The sequence below is a fragment of the Nematolebias whitei genome, chromosome 14 (genome assembly GCF_014905685.2).
Source record: "Nematolebias whitei isolate Nwh7 chromosome 14, NemWhi1, whole genome shotgun sequence".
In the NCBI taxonomy this organism is placed as follows: Eukaryota; Metazoa; Chordata; class Actinopteri; order Cyprinodontiformes; family Rivulidae; genus Nematolebias; species Nematolebias whitei.
Window position 1 is genome coordinate 32,486,667 of NC_056511.1, and position 12,965 is coordinate 32,499,631.

At 40.6% G+C, this 12,965-nt stretch overlaps 1 protein-coding gene across 1 annotated transcript in view; it reads right to left on the reverse strand.

Moving 5' to 3' along the window:
- gabra3 (gamma-aminobutyric acid type A receptor subunit alpha3) overlaps window positions 1-11,950 on the reverse strand; it is a 285,967-nt gene extending 274,017 nt beyond the window's left edge. The window contains exon 1 of the mRNA XM_037688046.1: window positions 11,868-11,950. The gene's annotated coding sequence lies outside the window, so the exon portion shown is untranslated. The remainder of the gene's footprint in view (window positions 1-11,867) is intronic.
- Between the last annotated feature and the right edge of the window lie 1,015 nt (window positions 11,951-12,965).

Genomic DNA, 12,965 nt, shown 5'->3' on the forward strand with positions numbered 1-12,965 from the left:
GTCCTAATGACACCTACACTATGCTTGATCATGGCGGCGTAGGAGTGACAGAAAATAATCTCTGTGAAATTAATTTCTCTGTGCTGTACCTTTTGAGTAATAAGGTGTAGGCTGAGACAGCAGGAAGGTGTCCAGAAGCTACACACATTAAAATACCTGCACTCATCTGGCAGCGTCTGATAAAAAATAAAAAATAAAAACAACTATAAATACTGCAGTCTCAGGGGAGAGCTTACATGTGAAGAAGAGAGCTGCTGTTCCTGTGCAAAAATGTACTTTTAATTTCTAAACATTACGGTCTATTGTAGAGTCTGTTCTAAAACTGTAGTCAGAAAATATGACGATGCATTTCAAACTGTGACCCTGGCCACCAACAGTTATTTTACAGATTGCCTGAATTAACTACCAAAAAAAAAAATGTTTTCTATAAAGTTCTTCCATATATATATAAAAGGTACAACAACTGACACGTAAAGTCTTAATAAAAATGGTGTGATGATGATAAATGTGTTGCATTTAAAGCGATACATCTCAACATACTAACATGCTTTCATGGACGTGTATGTGTTCCGTTAGCAAGATTTAACTAAATATAGATTTAACTTCAAAAAGGTAATGAGTTCTGTTTAAAATGACGCAATTCAAGATGAATACAGCAAAGTATTATTTACAGATATTATCAGACAAATCCCATTAAGATCACACGTCTCTTTTGTAATGAAGGCCTGAGTAAATATTGAGCTAAAAGATGGTGTGGTAGTAGCTTAGTCTTCTGCACTGACCTTTATTTTAAATTACAGCATTAACCTGTTGGCAAACCATCTCGAACCACTGCAGATTAAAACAAACAAACAAAAAAAAACCATTATCACTTATCGTACATCTACCACTTATTAAATTTTGAAGTCAACTCGATTCAAAATTTTTCAAACATCACGTTGCGATATTTTTCAAGACTGAACCAAAACAGCTTCACGTACGTCACTTCTGATCATAAGATGATCTTCTGCTAAATGTCTGGTATGAAAGGCGAGCGACATGCAATCCTTTAAGAAAACACTAGGCATTCACCGTCTTGAATGTTTTACCCTTTAATAGCTAGTATAAATCTGTCATTGTTAATATGAAATGTAAACCCTTTTCAATGACAAAGCAAAATCTAATTTCAACAAAGGAATTACCAACTGAATAAACATATGTAATTTAAGGTGCTTGTACAACATACTGATGTGAAAGAACTAAAATGTTCACTCTCTTCACATCAGTATTTTGTACTAGCACCTTTGGCTGCAATCGCAGCACTGAGTCTGTGGGATAAGCTTGCATCATAGTGAGTATATCGAGTTTGTGGTTATGTTCAATATTTGGTTTCCACCAAATACGTCTTTTGCGATTGTCTAAAAGCAACGATTTGATCTCGGACCAAATAACTTTCTTCCCCATGTTGTTTGGCAAACTTTAGTTGAGATATAATCTGGATTTTCTTCAATGGCAGCTTCTCTTTGCCACTCTCCCATAAAGTTTAGACCAGTTAAGAGCATGGGCAACCGCTGTTGTATGCACAGTCTCACCCATCTCATCTGCTGAAGTTTGTAACTCCTTCAGAGTGGTCACAAGTGTCCTGGTGGTCTTCCACATTCTTCTTCTTGAACAGTCACTCAGTGTGAGGTTGACCTGCTCTTGGTACATGTCCCATATTCCTGTCCTACAGATTTACCAGAACTCCTGGGGAACTTTAAGGTCTTGAAATCTTTTTGAACCCAACTCCCGACTTGTGCTTTTCAATCGTTTTTCTGTTACTAGGAGTGTTATTTATGGTGGCCAGGAATACTAGATAACCAGTGAATGGACCTTTCAGACTCGGGTGTTCTTCTTACACAGCAAAAAGCTGAGTCTCATCCACTTCCCCTCAGGTAATCCCATTTTACTAATTGTTAGATTATGATCACCAGCAAGAATATTGCCTGGACCTCTGTTAAATTAGGACAATCACTTTAAAGAGAAGTTAATATTTATATACCAGATTTCTGGATTATACGTCAATCCTGGATATAGGTCGCATCAGTCAAAAAAATGCCTCTTGAAGAGGAAACAAACATATAAGTCTCTTCAGAGAATAAGTCGCATTTATTTAGAAGTGTCTTTCACAAAGTGCAAGAACAGACATTTAACCTGAAAGAACAATAACACAAAGAACATACCTGGGATCCTGAACAGGCTTAATTAACATAACAAGCCAATGAGTGCGACAAGCAAGTTACCATCGTGCGTCGCCTCTGATCAACTCCACAGGAAGATGGCGGTACTGTTGTAGAACTCGAGACAGGTCTTGGTCTTGAGACCTTTTTGATGGTCTCGGTCTCGTCTCAACCGCATTTGATCTCCATCTTGTCTCGGTCTCTGACATTGAGGACTCGGGATTTTATTTCAAGACCACAACTGTGGAAATATCACTAAACTGCCAGAATATTGTCCAGTTTATTTGTTGACATCTTTGTTTTTATTGGATGCAAAATGTACTGGTTCAAATCCAAGCGATAACATGACTCATTGCTAAATACATGTTTTTGTTACTGCTGCCACGCCCATCCCCTTTCACTCACACGCGTCACTCCAAAAAAGTGAGAAGTGATTGTCTGGGCGCAGGAGATGTCTACCATATCATCAGATAAAATTCAGCTATTTAAGTCACAAAGAGTATACTTGTAACTAATATCCATTTATGTAACATTTTAGGTCTACATCTACTACTTTATTGAAACCACTGTGCAACTATGGGTGTCCTTGGGCTTGAGTTCAGATTTATGAAGAGTGTTTTGCCACTTCAGTTCTTTAAGGCTTGGCATGTGATGAAGCTGCTTCCAATTCAACAGTTGTGTAATTTTATTGTTGAATCACGTGAAGTAAGGTCACTGAATGTCTGATTCCTTTGTTACATAGCTTTGAAAATTCATAAAAGCTGATACATTAATTCAAAAGCACACTTAAAGTTGCAGTATGTAACTTTTATAAAAAAATATTTTATAATAACATTTTATATTTTTATTCATTTTATTTGAGGTCTTGGTCTCGACTTGATCTCGGACCCTAAAAGTCTTGGTCTTGTCTCGGTACACTCTGGTCTTGATCTTTACTTGGTCTCGGGTTAGGTGGGCTTGACTACAACACTAGATGGCGGGGGTGGGGGAGTTGTTGTTTAGCAGCAGATTTTTTTTTTTTTTAACAAAACTTTATTTACACAAGTTAACACAACAGTGTTAAAAAAAAGGTAATCAGGACAAGCTTAAGAGGAAAACATGTAGTTGTCAAAAGCCTAAAGGGCCCTCTCGTGGCTGCAAATAAATGGTAATGTTAACTCTTTGGTTCATGTCTGTATAATAATAATAATAATAATAATAATAATAATAATGTCATCACAATGTCAGCACTGTATGTTTCCATACAATGGCGAAATTAGTCTCTGCATTTAACCCATCCACCGCCAGGTGGTGCAGTGGGCAGCTATTGAAAGCACCCGGGGGACATTTTTGGGGATTAGACGTGCTGCCCAGAGACGCCACGTGATGTGCAGTGACTGGGGATCGAACCTGGGACTCTCGGGTCCCAAGCCGGCTGCCCTGCCTCTACACCATCTCGGCCCCATATGAATGTACATTTAACGAGTCAGTCAAACCTTGCATCAGGAATATGGAAAAAACGTATACAAGTCACTTTGGACTATACGATGTAGGAATAGCCAAACTATGAAAAAAAAAGCGTGATTTAAAGTCCAGAAAATATGGTAGTCATTTATTTAATGGCATTATTTTGTAACTATCAGTTTTCAGTTCATCATTGAAGAGGTTTTTTTTCTTTTGTCAAAAAGGCCCATATTTGGCCTATGATACCCCTAAAAGGGAAATATCCAAAGCATTCATATTCAAAGCAAATTAATTCAGTTTCAAACCATTAAATTCTGTTTCAATTTAGTGAAATTCATTTTCAAATTAATGTATTTAACTTCAAATTACACAAAATACTGATTCAGTCTAAGCAATTCAAACTCAGTTTCTGATGGCCCAAGTTCCTGCCCATAAAAATGCCTCGATCATTTGAAAGTTCAAAATAAAGATCTGTACAGTAGATGAGATTTTGTTTGATTATGTTGCTCTTATATTTTTACCACTTGGTTGAAGAGGTCTTCTTCTCAGGACAAACACCACAGGTACATTTCTACTGTTTGCAGGAATTCACCACAAGCCGCTAAAACACGTCACACACTGCAAAATTACATTTTAAATCGTATTGTGCAGAAACAGAGTGTCAACAAATATCAAAAATGGAAGAAAAATAATCTTGTGCTGCCCTCACAGTCAGTTTGACAGACACACTTTCCTGCTCAAGTAGAAGTAAAAATAATTGTGTTGCTCTTGCTGAAGATGGTGACACCCTCATGAGTCAGTGACACACGCAATTTACTCCGATGCATTACGAAATTAAATAAAGACAGTCAAAGCTTCTTGCCGCTCACAGAAACCCCCACTATCTTCAACCGAAAACATCAGGTTACCAAGGCAACAGATGTCTGAAGGGCGGTTTTCTCAGTGTGCCTCATAAAAGTACGAAAGCATCACATTTAAACACGTCATCAAGAAGCTGAGGATCGTCTTTTTGTTCAAGGTTTTTTTTTTGCATATTTTTATGAAAAAGCCGAATAAGGAAGGATTTGTGTTAATTATCTATTTGTCTGTGCTGCCTGCACCTTTAACAACATGATTAGTTCACCGCCATTTTATACTCGCACATGGCACGACTACAATTTGACCCATGCACCTAGATTCACAAAAAACTCGGTAAATTATTTTTTTCTGTAGCTTTAACAAGATCTGGTCTCTCGGTTTAAAACACCTTTGCCAACTTTAATTGCAACTCTTCAATGTATTTAGACAAACCTTTTTAAATATATTTATATATTACGATTTCAAACAGATTTTTCTCTGCAACGTGATTTCAGGTCTTTGATGTCTGACATCTGTGAAGTGTCTTATAACCTGCAGACATCACGTCTCTCCTGTACAGCTGGTGCTAAAATGAAGATTTAGTCTTGTGGGAGAGCGACATTTGACAGCTTTCCTGTCAATCCTAACTGTCAGAGACAAAAACACAGGAAACAGTTTAGGAGAGAAGGTGAAAATGAACGTGGGGGGTTATAATTTCCACAGCCTCCTGGTAATTATTGATTCAGCTTAAGAGGGAAAAAACGGAAAGCAGCTCCTAAAATCAATATATAGTCAGATTAAACTCAGCAGTAGTGGAGTAAAAAAAAAAAAACATGCAGATTTCGAAGATGCTCTAAAGCAGAGAAGAAAGTAACTGGATTTATTATTTTTAAGAGTGTGATTATGTGGTTTCTTTCCCTCCAAAGAGCTACACAGTGAGAGACACTGTGTTGACATCTTCCAAAAGGTGCCTGAAGTTGGAGAACGAGTGTTCTTCAATTCAGCTAAACCCAAGTGTGCACAGATTTACATGCCTTTTTCTTACTATAAAAGGTCTAAAAACACAAGAAATGTAAGAATGACCTCTGTTTATCTGAGAAGAATAATTTAAAACAGGAAGCTGTGCTTCAGAGAGAGAGAACAAGTTATTTTCATCTTCTCTACATATTTCTGCTCATATGGGTTTAAATTATTTACACTCCCTCTAAATTACTGAGATGTGCACCTTTATGAGATCACCCTTGATGGGGTTCATCTGTGAGAGCAAAACTACAGGCATACGAGTCAACTGTGGGGTTTTTAGATAGGAGATTGGAGATCTGCAAGATAATTAGTACAGGATTAAGATTAGTGACTCTACAGAACTGAACAAAAAGAAAAATGTAAATGAAGATAACACGGATTATTTAAAATTGAAGCTGGTTAAATGAAGAACTCTTGTGCTGCACGTGAACGGTGAAACTATCCATGCAGGACATCGCCATAATGAGGAATAAACAAGACAAACGTTTGACTGAATATTTCCCCTTCATAAAACAAAAATACTCCGTTTCTTCTCTTAATTGGACCAATTCTGCTGGGGCGCTTGTACTAGTACTAGCAGACAAGCACATAATACTTTGTAAACAACCACATGTTAAACTGATGGCTGTGTAAAAGTCTATAAAATAGCATTAGAATGAACATTTGACATTTTGCTGTTAGATCCAATTTTTGAGCCATTCACATGTGAAGACTTTTTGATAATATGCAAAAGTTTTTCCTTGTTTCAGACTTGTATCCACACGGAAACATTTTAGGAACTGTAAAACTATTTGTTTTGTAAAATTGGTTCCAGAATACAGTCTTGAAACTCCACCCTTGCACATTTGGGAAGGCAGAAAACACATTTTGTAAACAATGATGTCATAACTAGGCCTGTCGCAATAAACAATAAATCAATTAATCACATGATAAATGAAAATTATTGATTTCATTTTCATTTATCGGCTTTATCTCCTGATGCATGCTCAATAATCCAGGTAGAAAAATCCAAAAAAGTTAAATCTGGAGGACATAGAGGATGAATGTCTATGAATGTCCAGAGGACCAGATTGAACTTTTTTGGATATCGGCTTTATCATTTTTCATGTCTCTCTTTCTACTGAAGACACTGGATGATAAAAGGTTCAACTCCGGTGCTCTTCACTGACCCCTCCCTTTCTCTGTTCTCTTTAAAATCCATTTTAACCGCCCAAAATCACGTTTTTAGATCGTTAAAAGCAGCTAAGCTGAGAAGCTAAGCTACGAGCTAAGCCAACAGGCTGACCTCGGGGAAAAAACCTCCATCTTGTCCAAGCTCCAAAATTCACGGTTGAAACCCGTGCCTTCATGTAAAAAGTTGTTTTTCTCTGCAAAAAGAGGCTGAGAACTTGTTTACCGATTATTTTAATTAAAATCTTTGTGTTAAAAAAAAAGCTATGCAAAAGAGCTCAAACCACACGGAGCGTCCGACATTTTGAGAACCAAAAAGCAGGAAAAAGAGACAGCCCCTGTCACATCAAGGGGCCTCCCTCCCATTTTTCTTAGAGACACACTGCTCGCTCCCTCACTAGCCATCCTTCGGTTCAGTCTTATACTGCCATCTGGTGGTGAAAAAGGTATTGCACAAAAATTAACATTTCTTCTTAAATTTGACAGTTACCAATTATTGTGAATTTTCAAACAACATTATTGTTTATCACAATAATTTCTGAGACAATTAATAGCCCAGCAAAATTTGTTATGACAGGTTTAGTCATAACCCCACCTCTAATCAAACCTAAAACTCGGGAGGGGGTCATCCTCTTTCGTGTAAACTTGACACACAGTAAGCTTTATGTGCACACTCACAACTTGTTTCTTGTCTTTGGGGTATTTTTGAGGCAGTGTTACAGCACCACATATACGCCTGGCATAGTTACTAAAATGTTTTGGGTTGTTAAGTGTTTCTGTGTGGGTGAAGACATTTCTAGAATAAATTATTTATTTAAAACACCTACAATTATTATTTTGGAAAAACTGTTTCCACTTGGAAAAGGTCTGACAGCTGAAATCCATTTTGTGCATGGCTACGTGCAGATTCAACGTTAGCTCATCAATCCCATCAAACAAACTCCCTTTCTTCACAAAGGTCAATCAAAGAGCCATCTACCGCAGGTAAGATATTTACTGTTCATGACCTTTCTCCATAATTCCTTTTGAAATTGTCCAAATTATCCCTTTTTACCCAGTTTTAGCTGCCTCACTGTTGACTCCTCATTGTCTGTCACAGCGTGGAGATAACCTGTAAATTTCCCCTCGGAGCTCACTGTTCATGACTGATGTGATTGTGGCGCAGGCTTCAATAGATTTAAGGGCTTTCATGATTACAGTCTGTCAACTGTTATTATCATCATTAGATGGTTGCTTCATGCTTCAGTCCAGTGTCAGCCTGACTAACATGATGTACCTCATCACACGACCTCTCAAACAAACGTTTTCTGTTAAAACTGTGGACCAGCTGTCTAAAACAAAAAGCACCGAACGACGAAAAGGTGCCTTCAAACACAATAGAAGATATTACCCTCATTTCTTTTGTAATCACTTGAGATCTTACGCATCTTACTGCATCATGCCTCACAGTGCCTGAAGGAACAATAATGCAAATGCAAACCCCTGCAACAATCTGCCTCTGTCTTTGCTTCATGGTTTATTTGACTGCAAGTGCACGCAGAGCCCAAGGAAGAGCAAAGACAAACAAATTCTCCAAGTCATAAAAGCACAGTCTGTTTGTCTTTGGCTCTCGGAAAGAATAAACACCCACTTCATTACACTTCTTTAACCGGACAATAGATCTGCCTTCTTTTTACAGTGAGATGAGGGTGTTTATTCTTTCCGAGAGCAAAGACAAACAAATTCTCCAAGTCATAAAAGCACAGTCTGTTTGTCTTTGGCTCTCGGAAAGAATAAACACCCACTTCATTACACTTCTTTAACCGGACAATAGATCTGCCTTCTTTTTACAGTGAGATGAGGGTGTGTGTGTGTGTGTGTGGGGGGGGGGGGGGGGGGGTGCTCCGTATGTCCCAACAGATGAAGAAGCTGGCAAAGTCATTTACTCGTGGTCACACTTTCAAGTCCAGGGAGTCATCGTGTTATGAGCCTTGTGTGGTGCAGGCTGAGAGGAGCTACACATGCTGGTGCGTTACAGCGCATGCAGACGTGTGGCAAAAACAATGCCATGTGCACAAACACTGGCACTTTGGGCATGCAAAAGACAGGATGCAAAGAAGGGGAATTATCTTCGGCGTCAACTACATCTTGGAACTTTAACCTAAAAGGTGTCCAGTAATTAAAGCCAGAGCACGACCTCAGACTCAGGCTGGGAGGAAATTATTAAAAGATTAGGACAAAATTCAAGCAACATCATAGTCCTGCCTGGTGTTGGGCGTTACCGTGTCAACTTCATTTCAAACCAAGCAGACAGAAAATACGAGAACTAAATGCCAATGTGATGTCATTATTAGTTTATAGCTTAGAATTTCATTGTACAGTTTAGCAGACATGAAGAGATGGGACAAAGAATCTGAGGAGTATTATGAGCCTCCGTTAAGAAATTGTCACGGCACTGATGGTCAAAGAGCTCAAAGCATGTCTGCCTATACATCCATCCATCCATCCATCCACTTTACCCACTTCTTCCTTTTCGGGTTGCGGGGGTCACTGATGCTCATATCCAGCAGTCACTGTGTGAGAAGCAGGGGACACCCTGGACAGGTCTCCAGTCCATCACAGGGACACACAGAGACAAACGAGACAACCATCCACACATAGTTACCAATCAGACTAACATGCATGCTTTTGGTTTGTGGGAAGAAACCGAAGAACCTGGAGAAAACCCACGCATGCACGGAGAGAACATTTAACCTCCACCCAGAAAGGCCCCCAACCGGGATTTGAACTGGTGACCTGCCCGCTGAGAGGCAGCAGCTCTACCAACTGCACCACTGTGCAGCCCATGTATGTCTTTACAATACTATAAGCCCTAAATCAATCATTCAAATCAATTGAGGTCCTGTGGAGAAGTATGAACAATTAATATCTTACCTGTTGGATTACTTTTAACAGCCTCAATACTTTATTTTTATAGGTCTGATGAGCTAATGGCTAGTCTGAGTGGGACCAAAAGTGACTCAAAGCAATTCCTGGTTCAAGACCTTGCAAATACAATATTAGAATTTTAAGTTTCCATCTATTTCACAATATCTGTTTATTTACATCTAATTTTATAGTTGTTTTTTTGCCAGTGCAAACAGCTAAAGCAGCAGCTAGCTGTAGCCTTAAGTTATTAGCTCATGAAGTCTTAATGGGAACAGGTCCAAAGTACGTTTCTGTGGTTCTTAAATCTACAGTCTGAGCAGTTAAAGCCAACATTATTTTATTACTCTTTACAATGTGGTCAATTTACCATTACAACACAAACTCACACCGGATTTGTAAGCTTTTGCAATTACAACTAGCAACAGAACCTAGCACTTCTGGTCCTCCCTCAAGCATTTTAAACTGGACATTTGTATTTCTGGCAAAAAATAAAAACAGTCAAACTGACAGCAGCGTAAACATTTTTCAACAGAGTTCAAGTCAACAGCAATTAATATTTTTGGATTGTTTTTTATATTTCTTTTTTTTTTAAGATGGGTATAGTTAAGTCTCAACCCTGCTTGGACCAACCATTAGCTCGTTAAAACTGGACTCCATTTTCCCGAGCAGAGGTCATTAAAAATACCAGCAACAGGTAAGATATTAACTGTTCCTATCCTTTCCAGAACATCACATCATTTTTCACCTTAAACAGGATTGTTCTTTTCTGTTAGCCTTTCCTCCATTCTTTTGTGCAGGGTTGCTGGGAGCTATGGCTACAGCAGCCCTGGGGACCAGGGGTGGGGTATGCCCACAACAGGTCCACATGGAGACAAACAAGATGGACGAAAGAGGCTGTAGCCAGTTGAACCTGCAACCTTCATGCTGTGAGACAACTATAAACACTGCTCCACCGTGGCTCTTTATAGCTCAACGTTGAGGCATCTATTAGCTGTGGAAATTAAAACCATCTTTTCCACCACAGGTGTTAAACGTGATTTGTTTTCCTGCCACACGGTTGGACATTTTGACACATGGATCTATGGAGATTAACTCCCTTTAAGTCAATGGAAGCAGCCTCGAGGGACCATTGAAGAAACTGCCCTTTCTGAGTGTTAATCAGTTTTACAACTTGGCTTCAATGCCCAGAACCAGATTTCAGTTAAGAGCCCAATATTCTCACAAACGCATCAAAAAATAAGTCAACTCAAAAAAACAAAACTAAACCAACAGTTTAGCTTGAGTCGTCACCCAACAGAAAACGCCTGATCTGCTTTGTTTTTCGATTTGCTGACCCATTTTCACATGATCTCCACGATGTATGACTTGGAGAGTTTGAGGGATGTTGGAGGAGGAGGTTAATTATTTAAACTGGCTCTGATGTTGCAGAGACGTGGTTCCAGCTGGACATTGCTCAGCACGTGTGACTCCATGTATCATGTATATGTGGTCAGACAGGAGGCTGGAGGGGGTTACAGAGGAGCAGGAGGGGGGCTACAGTCTCCTCATCAACACAGTTCAAAATAATAAAGACTATATCCATGTCTGGGGGGAAAAAAAAACACTCAATCACGTGAATATATATATATTTTTAAATTCATGTTATAGGCTGATATTAAAGTTAAGAGCTCGTGAAAGTAAAGCGACAAGTATTAGTGGAAGATATGATGAAGATGATGATGAAGGGGGACCGTTATCTCCAAGGTTAAGTTCGCCTCCTCCTGCTCAACAGTCTTCTCTCATGTTGCGGCATCCGCGCGCGCGCGCGGGGTCACAGCGCGAGACTGGAGTTAACAGAGTGCAGGTGCGGATTTTCAATCAGCTTCAAAAGACAACACAACCAAACAAACAAACAAACAAAAAAAGCAACACGTCACGCGCTCTGTTCCTTAATCACCCATTAGCAGAAAGTAACAAGGAGCCTTTGTTTTAGTGTCGCATTGTGTTGCCGCTCGATAAATCAGTCGCCACGAGCCCAGCTGAAAACATAAAACAACAAAAACATTTGTTGTCTAAACAACACTTAGTGGAGCCGTCGTGTTACCTTTTCTGGCACCGTGTCAGCGGAGACCTGTTAGTTTGACTGCGGTAGACGCACGCGGACAGCAGGTGTTGCACGAGGACGAAGCGGCGCGTTCATTTGGACCCGTCCAGACGTGCAATAAAACCCAGCGGACACGAGACACCCAGGACAGGTGAGGATGAGCGGGAATAAAAAACGAAGAAGAAGAAGAGGGGGGAGGAGCTCACCAGCGCTGTTCCTGCTGTTCTTTCTCGCTCCCTCCTTGGAGTTAATGAGCTTCTGACGTTTAGTCTGATTCCTACCTCAACTCTGCTGTGCAGCTCTGCTGTCTCCCCCTCTCTCCCCCCTCCAGCGGTGAAATATTGGATAATTTGGCGTGCTCTCTCAAAGATGCTCTGCCACCCCCTCTCTCTTCCAACTAACCTTCCCGCCCCCTCCTTGTGTCCATCTTAGATTGGTGCTGGACAGGAGGGGGGGCAAGCCCTGAACCTTCATGGGGGGGGGGGGGGGGGGGGGGGGGGGGGGGGTGACACAGCGATCAGAGCACCCGTGGATGTCTGTGGGGTTTGGGGGTGGTGATGGTGGTGGTGGGGAGGGACCCCTCACCCTCTCCTCTCCTCGTGGAGGGGGCTCTGAGCAGTGACGCAGGTGCCCAGAGGTTCACCGTCTGCCAGAGATGCCTGGATGACACTGATGGAGTAATCTCATCTGAGTCAGAGCAGGAGCAGGAAATGGGAGCTGATAGCCCCCCTCCCCCCACCATCCCCCCCTTTTTCAATCACTCTGTGACCTTGGGGTTGGGTGGGGGTCTCATCAGAGGGCTGGCAAAAAATCAGAGCAGAGCAGAGATGGTCTTTAAGAGACACCTCACCTTTGTCTCACACGTACACATAAGGAGGGACCACTCCCCCCCCCCCCCCCCCCCAGTTCACCCAGCAGCAAATTGCCTCCAAATATTGTGTTTGCACTGTGGCGACTCCCAGGTGTGTCGTGTGAGCAACACATTTTATTTTCTGTGCTCAGTGAAATGTCATAGTGTAACTTATAGGCTCTTCTGCCTGCAGCCTTTTGATGTCAACCTTTTAAAGACGTTCCGCAGTCTGTCAGTGCTCGGACTGTGTCATGTTAAAGACTCTCAGCTACTACCACACCAAACTTATACTCACTGACTGTGAAAACAAAAAGACAGAGCCAAAAATGTCAGAGACATTTTTTTGGTTGTTGTTGTGGCGCTCATCCTGAATCAAGAAAACTCCAAACGTTAATCCGGTGTGGGGGTTTTAATAAAATCCGTGCAGGGTTTCTTGAGATATTTTGCTAACAGA